Consider the following 11,424-nt stretch of genomic DNA (forward strand, 5'->3'; position numbering starts at 1 on the left):
AACCTAAATCTTTTTAAATGCACTGCAAACAAACCTCCCCAACTTTTGCCCTGAGAGAAACATTATCTTTATTATGCTTGACCATAAACAAACCTGCCTTCTCTAGAGGAAGACACCACTTCTATCTTCCAAGGCTGTTAGCTATACAAAATTCTTGAAAGACAAACCAGAACAAAAGTCATCAGTGACTCTGCACACCAGTGTAAAAGTTTGAGAGACGAGGGTGCCTGGGTGGCTCAGTGGGTTAAGTCTCTGCCTTTGGCTCAGGTCATGATCTCAGGGTCCTGGGATTGAGCCCCGTATTGTGGGGGGGGGGTCATCTCTGCTCAGCAGGGAGCCTGCTTCCCCCTCTTTCTCTGCCTACTTGTGATCTCTCTCTGTCAAATAAATAAATAAAAGCTTTAAAAAATATATATATGAGAGACCCCTAGAGAATGGTCTCCTTGAATAAATACAATCCCTGAAGAGTACCTAACTTTGACAAGAAGGTTTTCATGGTCCCCCATTTTAGCATATTTCTAGGGTCTCTCTTTAAGAGTAACACATGGTATTTTTCTCCCCCTCTTTTCTTTGCTTTTCTATGTCCTAGACCTTGGTAAATCTTCAAACTTAACCGGTCATTAAACTTAGTGAAATAAAAATTGAGGTGTTAATAATGGATGGTGGATGGTGGTTTAAAAAAATTTTTTTTTAATTGGGTGATAGTGAAGTTTGCTGAATGATAGGGTACCAAAGCTCCTGAAGAAGGAGGGGACCCAAGAGGGTTGCCTGGGGATGGTGTTTTGTTGCTTCCCTGAGCGAGAGTATAAATAAGGCTAAGTAAGTCTCAGACCCTGCTGTCAGTTCTACTTAAGGAAAATCCCAGATTTTTCACTCACTAGCCATTAAAACCATGGACAGTTTTAAGTAAAATAATGTATGTGCAGTGGAAGAATCCTTGTGTAATATTAACAGAGACCTTCTGCGTTCTTGCTATTTCCTGGGACTTACCCTCTGGCCCTGGGCTTCCCTGTTAGAGTCAATATAGGGATGGAGGATTCAGCCTAGATTTACAAAGTATTGCTTAACTTTAAGTTTCCAAATGGCCAGTTAAAATCTATAATAGAGACACTAACCTGAGAGCCAGAAAATCAGGCTAGAGAAACCGTACTTTCACAGTGGAGGCCTTTGAGCGCCACAGGAAGGCACTCAGTTGTGCCTTCCTCATCTCACACCACTAATGGAGAAAGGATAAAATCAAGGGAGAGGTTGAAAGTTTATACTGACTGAGATTAAATTCTGAATTGACTTCTTTTAAAATTAGAAGTGCCTGGAATTACTTTGGGCATGTTTAAATTTTTCCTCAGTTAGTGGACATAGGTGCTTACAGACTGATTTGTATTCAATTCTAGAAAAAGGAATGAAGCATTTTTGGATCATCGGAGAGCATTTTGACTGGAAAATTTCAAATCTGCTCCCCATGTGAGGAGTTGGTTCATTGCCACATAGAATGTGTTCAATTAGCATTATTTATTGTTACTAATAGTATTATGCGTGTAAATTTACAAAGCTTTGGGAACAGCTGAGAAGTATTTGAAATCTGGCTCAGGTGTACCCTGCTTAGTGCCGTCCTTTAGTGTTGCTTCAGACCTCTCACTCCCTTATTTAGTAACTAATTCTCTCTAAAGTGTTAATTGACAGATTTACTCATCCCAGGAATGTTTTCCAGTTGCATAAGACAACAAAACACAAAAGCCCTTCTGGATACAGAAAGAATGCACATCTAATTATGGGGTACAAAATCTGAGACTAGCCGTGGAGATATTTTGGGGTAGAGGAGAGGGCTTGCTTTTATCAAATTATATGCCTACTTTGTTTTTTTCCCCCAAGCTTCACAGTTTAGTGCAGGATTCTCAAAGCGCCATATCAAAGAGAGGGTAATAGTGGAGATTTATGTTTCTGCTGGCAGGCTTTAAGGAGAATTATTTTGGCCAGATTTCCAAATTTCCTCTCTACACTCTACCCTTTCACAGGCCTGAAATTATACCATTTGGTGTCGATCTTGTTCAACTGTGAGTAACAATAGACACAAATATATTACTTGTGTTTTTCATCATTGATGCTTTCCTGCCTTGAGATTTGTCCAAGGAAACGTATTGATACTTATATTGGCTCCACAGGAAATCCCATAAATGATCATTCTACTTTGGTCAGCAAAATGTTTAGCCTGATTGTCGTAGTTCCAAAAAACGGACACTGCTTTATCAATCTAATTCTTAAACGTTAATATTTGGACCAATATTCTTTATTTGACAGACAGATGTCACAAGTAGGCAGAGGCAGGCAGAGGGGTGGGGAAAGCAGGCTCCCTGCTGAGCAGAGAGCCTGATGCGGGACTCGATCCCAAGACCCTGCGGACCAATATTCTTTAAAAAATAACCTATAATGTCCCCCTTGAAAATTAGTATTAGCCAGCAACTTAATATTAGCTCATTTTCCCACCCATTAGATCATTTGCTATTTCTCATATCTTTGGGAGAAGATATATAAAAAGGTATCTGGATTTTGATAAGTAGCATTTTTTAAAAGCTGTTTTTATTCTATTGTTGAGAATGACTTTATTTCTGCTTGACTTTGAGCCTATTGATCAAGTCTCCATAGATATATTTTAATCTTTGTTTTTTTCCTTTTTCTAGATTTTTTTTTTTGAAATTTATTTGAAGTGTTTTCAATTTTATTCCACTTAGTTTGGAAAAATCACTTAATATTTAAAGTTACTATTGAATGCTTCCCTCTCTGAAGTGTCTGGAAATGGATTCTCTAAATTTTACATAAAGATAAATCCTTGGTGAAACCATTGATGTGAAAGTTCTATATACTTTTTTTTTTAAGAGTGAGATCATATATATATACATATATATATATATATATATGTATATATATATACCTAAACCATTGTTAAACAGTAAAATTCAACTGAGTACATTTGAAGATCTAATAGATCTAATTTGAAGGTCTTATTTATTCAGTGATTCATGAATTGGGCAGCATACCATCTAGCAAATAGAAAGGAACTCCAAGGAGCCATACAAAATGGAAGGTTTTTATAGGCAGAAGAAGGTAGGAAAAGGGAGCTTCCTGCACAAAGTGGATTGATTGTTTCAGGCAAGGTCACCTTCCTATTTTTCTTTTTTTTTTTTAAGATTTTATTTATTTATTTGAGAGAGAATGAGTGAGAGAGAGTATGAGAGAGGAGAAGGTGAGAGGGAGAAGCAGACTCCCCAAAGAGCTGGGAGCCCGATGCGGGACTCGATCCTGGAAGTCCGAGACCATAACCTGAGCCAAAGGCAGCTGCCCAACCAACTGAGCCACTCAGGCGCCTGGTCACCTTCCTATTGGGGACAGCAGTAGTCTACCCAGCATATTACCTCACTAGTGCTGACCAGGTAATTCCAGACTGACTAGTTAAAGGTTACATTCCTGGGACAGGCAGAAACTCAGTTCAGTTAGGTATTAATTCTTTGTTTGCTGACATGGGGCTTAGAGCAGGTGACTCCATTTTGGGGCTGTGGTCCTTTTTTGTTTTAACAATATATAGTGTCAAGCATATGGTGGTAACTTTTTTTTTTTTTAATTTTTAAAGATTTTATTTGTTTGACAGAGAGAGTGAGCACAAGTAGGGGGAGCAGCAGGCAGAAGGAGAGGGGGCAGCAGACCTCCTGCAGAGCAGGGTGAACCCGATATGGGACTTGATCCCAGGACTGTGGGATCATGACCTGAGTCGTGAAGGCAGTGGCTTAACCAACTGAGCCACCCAGGTGCCCCAGCAGGTATATTTTTAAAAATTGCACAGAATTTATATTTAAAAAGCACTTCCTATTGTTAAAATGAAAATCAAATGCCTTTATTCACAGGACTGCTTCTTAAGAAGGTGCAGGTTATGGGGCGCCTGGGTGGCTCAGTGGGTTAAGCCTCTACCTTCAGCTCAGGTCATGATCTCAGGGTCCTGGGATCGAGCCCCACATCAGGCTCTCTGCACAGCAGGGAGCCTGCTTCCCCCTCTCTCTCTGCCTGCTTCTCTGCCTACTTGTGATCTCTCTCTCTCTCTGTTGAATAAATCAATAAAATCTTAAAAAAAAAAGAAGGTGCAGGTTAGTGGGGGCTGTAATCCAAACAGCTGGTACGCACATTTGCTTTGTTGCCCACAAGGGGAGGCTACATCTGCCCCTAAAGGGTGCCTCTTTTATGGTACAGACCTTCCATTTTCATATCTTGGTAAATTATAACCTGCCTCTCCTACTCATCTGTTCTTTCTGTTCTCTTGCCCATCTCTATTAAATCTATACAACACTCTTAATAAAAGTTTCCAAAAATAAAATCTTTTTCTCTTTCCTAAAACCTATTTTGGGCCCCGATTTCAAGTTAAGAGGACAACTTCATTTGCTCTGTTGGCTTGTTAAATTTCTGGTACTGCCATCTTAAACCTTAATTTGTTTTGTTCTGCATGTATTTCCTGGTATTCTTAAATGTCTGAGAAAAGAATTACCATGTGTTTATACAATTATAAATAGGATACATACTTAGAACTATTTTATCCTTGTAGATTACTAACATTAAACCCCACATTATTTCTTTTTTTTAAGATTATTTATTTATTTATTTGTCAGAGAGAGAGAGCGAGCAAGAGTGAGCACAGGCAGATAGAGTGGCAGGCAGAGGCCGAGGGAGAAGCAGGCTCCCTGCTGAGCAAGGAGCCTGATGTGGGACTCGATCCCAGGACGCTGGGATCATGACCTGAGCCGAAGGCAGCCGCTTAACCAACTGAGCCACCCAGGCGTCCCTATTTTGTATGATATAAATTACATAGTTGCTCCCATCAATTCAACATCAGTTTCAGATTCAGACATGGAAGATATGTAAAAAACAAACAAGAAAAGTTAGAGAGAGCATCTCAGAATGAGGAGGACAGTTATAATTCTATAGCATGCCTAGCTTGTATAGTTCCAGTGATGGGGAATACTCTATTTTCACAATCACATTTCAAATTGGTGATAAATTGGTGAGGTCTAGGGTGCCTGGGTGGCTCAGTGGGTTAAGCCTCTGCTTTTGGCTCAGGTCATGATCTCAGGGTCCTGGGATCTAGTCCCGCACGGGCTCTCTGCTCAGTGGGGGGTCTGCTTCCCTCCTCCTCTCTGCCTGCCTCTCTGCCTACCTGTGATTTCTCTCTAACAAATAAATAAATAAATAAATAAATAAATAAATAAAATATTTTAAAAAATTGGTGAGGTCTAATGATTTTTTTTATTTAAATAGTTGAAGGCAATCATTGTCATGCTCCTTAGTCCACATTTCTGTAGGCTAATCATTCCAAATTTCTCTGTAAAATGTCTACTTTTTTTAAAAAGATTTTATTTATTTATTTGACAGAGAGAGTGATATCACAAGCAGGCAGAGAGGCAGGCAGAGGAAGAGGGGGAAGCAGGCTCTCTGCTGAGCAGAGAGCCCGATGTGGGGCTTGATACCAGGACCCAGAGGTCAGGACCTGAGCCAGAGGCAGAGGCTTAACCCACTGAGCCACCCAGGTGCCCCAAAATGTCTACTTTTGATCTGATTTATCAACCTGCTCAATTTTCTTCACTCTATACACTTTTTAAATGTGTCATGCCCAAGAACGGATGCAGTTTCTTCAGATACAATCTGACAAAGGAAGTGTAGAGCAGGACTGTATCTTTGCTAATTCTAGATAATAAGGGTTCTGACCCTCAGTTCATGTATAGGTTTTTAGATTTCATAAATCTTTTACAAAATCTATAGCCTGATTGTTAAATTAACCAAAGTTAGCAAATAAGGCCTCCCATGAAATATCTTCTTTCAGAGGGGCGCCTGGGTGGCTCAGTGGGTTGAGCCGCTGCCTTCGGCTCGGGTCATGGTCTCAGGGTCCTGGGATCGAGTCCCGCGTCGGGCTCTCTGCTCAGCGGGGAGCCTGCTTCCCTCTCTCTCTCTCTCTCTCTGCCTGCCTCTCCGTCTGCTTGTGATCTCTCTCTCTGTCAAATAAATAAAATCTTTAAAAAAAAAAAAAGAAATATCTTCTTTCAGAAAAATATAGAAATTAGATAATCACGTCAGAAAAGAGAAATATAAAATTAGTCTTAGAGGGGAGTAAAGTAAATTTGCAATATGAATTGCCTATTGTATTTTAAAATAAGCCCTCACAGAAAATTTGTTTAGTAAATTTGTTGTCTTGAAATTCTGTCTGTACAGATTCTGAACATTCATGTTTGTTCAGGGAGTCATGGTTATGTTGAGTGGTGTGAGGTTTGGAGCCAGGGTTTTTAAATACATATCCCCTTGAGGACCTGAGGGAAGAGATTTAATTGCTACACTTTTCAAGATGGGGCTAATAGCATTTCCAGCAATACCCATATTTGTTGTCTAGATTTCTCTACTGATCTGTGTACCATGCTTTGAAGATAAAATATAACAGACACCCTGACTCTGGGGTAAAGTACATCTTTAATGACTGGTTTCTCAACATATAATTTAAAAAAAAAAAAGAGGTGGTATCTTGTAAGCTTCAATATTGGTTTAAAATTGTCTGGGGAGAACAGAATTGGGTTTTCCAAGTTTTTCAATTAAATTCCACATTTGTTGCTGTGGATCCCCTGGTGTCACAGATGCTTGCCTCCACAGGCAGAAATTCATTGACACAATAGAGTTTGGACTACAAGTGAAGTAAAAGATTTTAGACTCAGACCTAATAAAGGAGCATTATTACACACTCTTATCTGTTATCATGATTTGATGGCAGCCAACAGAAATTAACCTCAGTTAACTTAAGCAAAGTCAACTTATTGGAAAGATATGGGACATTATCCTGAAGAACTGGACTTGAGAATGGGCAAGAACTGAGGACACACATTCAATGGGCTCATGGCAGGAATTGTCTTCTCTGGATGCTATTGACCCAATGGAATGCATTCTCTTCATTTTTAGAGTCTATGATTCTCTGCTCAAGATTCTGTTTGGTTCAACTTGTTTATGGAAGAAGTATGACCCTAATCACTATCCTCTAGATCAATGGTTCTCAAGTTTTTTTGTTCTTCTTTTTTTTTTTTTTTTAAAGATTTTATTTGTCAGAGAGAGAGATCACAAGTAGGCAGAAGGACAGACAGAGAGAGAGGGGGAAGCAGGCTCCCTACTGATCAGAGAGCCTGATGTGGGGCTCGATCCCAGGACCCTGAGATCATGATCTGAGCCAAAGGCAGAGGCTTACCAAGTTTTTTGTTCTTAAGAACCCTTTACACTCTTACAGATTACTGAGGACTCCAAAGAACTTCTGTTAATATAGATTATATTCATTTATATTTACGTATTATAACCTAAAAGTGAGACATTTAAAAATATTCATTTATTAATTTATTTAAAATATCACTATGGGCTTATTACATGTTAACATAGATAGCATACTTTGGTGAAAAACAATTGTGTTGTCCCAACAACAAACTAGAAATATTTGGCTTGATGGAAGACAGATAAATTCTCATATCTATTCTCTATTCAATCTTTTGCAGTATACTATTTCAGTTGAAGTATATGAAGAAAATTTGGTTTTGCACAAATAGTTAAAAAAACAGAGGAGTATTTTTTTTTCTTTTTTTAAAGATTCCATTTATTCATTTGACAGAGAGTGACACAGTGAGAGAGGGAACACAAGCAGGGGGAGTGAGAGAGGGAGAAGCAGGCTCCCCACCAAGCAGGGAGCGCAATGCGAGGCTCGATCCCAGGACCCTGAGATCATGAACTGAGCTGAAGGCAGATGCTTAACACCTGAGCCACCCAGGCGCCCCAAAACAGAGGAGTATTTTTAAAGCCTTTCCTAGTTAATTGTGGAAAAATTATGTAAAGCTGTATAATAGAGACAATAATCAGAAAGCCTGAAGACTAATCTAGTGAAGCAATACCTCTGTGGAGAACTTTGAGGACCAGAAGAAGGCATTGGAATGGGACATCTGCTCCTTATGCCTCTTCCGCATAAAGCTATATAAAACATCCCCTTTTGCCCATCACCATCTTTCTCACACTGTTACTGGGAATGACATAAAATCAAAGCAAAGTTGAGAGTCTTGCACTGGCTGAGATTAAATTCTGAATTTACTTCCTTTAAAATCAGAAGTATCTGAAATTGAACATGGTCACATGGACGTTTTCCAGCCTTATATAATGAACCCATTCTAGTGTGCCCACTTCTCTAAGCCTTTCAATCTCTTCTTCCATTAAAATGACATAGCAGAACAGGCATCCTTAGTTTGTTTAATAATAAGGGACATTTTTCTTTTTTCCTAAGCTCCCAGGAACTATCCCAGTGGTATACTAAAGCACTTACCCATGGCCTGACCAAGATGTTTAGTTCTGTATTATGAAAGAATGTCTCCATACTGACAAACACCCATATTCAGTTTTATATTCCATCTCTTTTGATGTGACACTTTCCAGATACACTCACTTTCTCAGTTCGTGCTGAACATATTAGCCAGGTCTTCTAGCCACTTCAGCATATACCCTCTCTCCACCCTTAGTAGGCCCTGCACTTCTCCAGTCTGGTTATATAGAGATTTGACCCTAGTTACGTGTCTGTAGCCAGGGAAGTGGAAGCAAATCTTGAGGAGGACAATATGGTCGTCTAAAGCTTCTGGAGTTCTCCACGTAGGCTTCAATCAAGGAAGTGAAAGTGGATCTATCTTCCAGTAGGAGAATGTAGGTCAATTCTGTGGGCCCAAAGGGTTCAGGTCAATTTAGAGGTTTAAGGTTCTGAAGTGCATCTACCCAGATATCCCCATCCCAAATTTTGGTTCTACTTCCCCATCAGACCTAGACTTTGAGATAGAAGTTTTGCCAGAATGAGAATTTTGCCTTCTCTGTGGTTCTGCCACTTTACAATCAAATCCTGTATCTACTGTTCAATGTTTCAACAAATGGAAATGAAGTTATCTCTAAAGACAGGCAAGGAGTGAGGTGCCTCAGTGGTGTAGTCGGTTAAGTGTCCAGCTCTGGGTTTCAGCTCTGGTCCTGATCTCAGGACTGTGAGATCATGGCCTGAGCTGGGCTCCACGCTCAGTGAGGAGTCTGCTTGAGATTTTTTTTCCTGTCTCTCTCCTTCCCCTCCCTCCTAAAACAAATAAATAAATTAAAAAAAAAAATTGCAGCCAAGGAGGTCCTTTAACTTTCATGTTTTGCTTTAAGTTGTAGATTAATAAATCTGAGACTGTTAGGTTTTCTTTCTAGCCAATTGATAACACTTAGCAATTCACTCTAATCTTTTCATCTGCTGTTTCTTTAATGCTTCTCAAATGCCCAAAACATAGCACTGCTTTCATATGCCCTTACAAGTCTTTACAGTTTACCAAAGGTGAAACTTCACAACTGCAGGGTTATAGCAAGCCAGTGACTCTGAATGCTTCACATGTAACCCATGATGTGTCCTCATTGCCTTTTAGCAGGGAAGAGGTCCAACTCCAGAATCTCATCCTTAGAGGCTTTTTCTTAGGATCGTATCCTAGAACACAGAACCTGAGTCGGAGGATCTTACTGATGCGATTTGCTGCAGGAATATGCTCAGAATAAGGAAGGAAGGAGGCAGGATAGGGCAGTGTATAAAAAGCTAAGCAAAACTGGTTTCAAATTCAGTCTCCCCTAGGGGAGCTCTACAGCAGAAATTGTGTCATCATGTCTCCTTTTTAAAAATATCCTTCTAGGCAAGGTGGTTCTACTTTGGCTGAGGGTGACATTCTGGAGAAGGAAACAGCCATTAGTTGTTATTGTCCAGTAACAAAAATTAGAAAGGTTATTGGCAACAATATTTACCAGTGCTTGGAAGGCACAATAACACAATATTGCTAAAACCAATTACAGAGAGGAAAAACGTCTCTGGTTTTCTATACATTACATTTTTTTTTGAAAAATCATCATATTTGTGATCTCCTTCGCTTCTTCATTTACTTTTTCTCTCCACTCTTCATCGCTATTATGAACATCTCTGCAAAAAAATTGAGCAAACTCAATGTGTTATTTTATAAACATTCACAGTATTATTTTTTTGCACATTGACCACTTTCACCAAAACAGTGCTATCAACCCATACAAACACTTCCACTCTGGAAGAACTCCATGAGATTTTATTAGTAACATTAAAGAAAGAAGAAAAATTATTTAATAGACTTTTTCTCTCTCACTCTCCTAACCTACTCCTTTCTTCTTTTTTTCTACTCTCTCTCTCCTCTCTTTTCTTTTTCCCCTTCCCTTCACTCTCTTTTTCCTTTTCTTCCTTCCTTCTTTCCTTTATTCTTCTATCTTAACCTCTAACTTTTAATCTTGCTTTTACTTGGTTCATTCTATGATGGAATATGACTTTTTTTCCATATATAAATGTTTTCTCCCCAGGTGTTTTCTTTCTGACATTATCTGTCTTTGCACCAGACAGGTTTTCTATCATGATTTAAGAGCTCTTACCAGCATGCTATGAAACAGAGAAATATAGGGAGAATTTCCAGATTTTCAATTTCTAACCACTTTCTTTGAATAACTCTATTGGACAAAATGAATTTTTTTTTGGAGTATATGCTAACTATCACAATTGTAAGTTTTTAGTCCAGCCAAAAGGAAGGGATAAGAAAAAAATAAGGTAATTAACTTTTATAACTTAGAATTTTTTTTCTGTAATTATGTAATATCAATACCTTATGTTTTAATTCCATGGTACTGTACTGGTTTGCTAGTCTGCCATAACAAAGTACCACAGACTGGGTTGCTGAAACAACAGAAATAAATTTAACCAAGGAGGTAATAGATCTGTACACTGAAAACTGTAAAATATCAATGAAAAACATTGAAGAAGACACAAATAAATATAAATCTATTCCATGTTAATGGATCAGGAGAATTAATATTGTTAAAATGTCCATACTACATCAAATGCAATCTAATTCCAAAAGACTTTATTGCAAACATTGCAAAATTCCAAAGACATTCCTATAGAACAAATAACCCTAAAATTTGTATGCATCTTAAAATGACCCTGAAAAGCCAAAGGAATACTGAGAAAGAAGAACAAAGCTTGAGGTATATTTCTTGATTTCAGACTATACTACAAAGCTACAGTAACCAAAACAGTGTGGTATTTTAATCAAAAAAGACATACAGATCAATGGAGCAGAAGAGAGAGCCCAGAAATGAACCCATGCATATATGGTTAAATACATCTCAACAAAGGAGTTAAGTATATATAATGGAGAAAGAATAGTCTTCAATAAATAGTGTTTGGAAAACTGGATAGCCACATGCAGAATGATGAAATTGGAGTTCCAGTTCACATTATACACAAAAATTAATTCAAAAGGTATTAAAGACTTTGATATAAGACCTGAAACCATAAATTTTTTTTTTAAATTT

Source organism: Enhydra lutris, unplaced genomic scaffold (assembly GCF_002288905.1).
Source record: "Enhydra lutris kenyoni isolate GAN:26980312 unplaced genomic scaffold, ASM228890v2 scaffoldscaffold14, whole genome shotgun sequence".
In the NCBI taxonomy this organism is placed as follows: domain Eukaryota; kingdom Metazoa; phylum Chordata; class Mammalia; order Carnivora; family Mustelidae; genus Enhydra; species Enhydra lutris.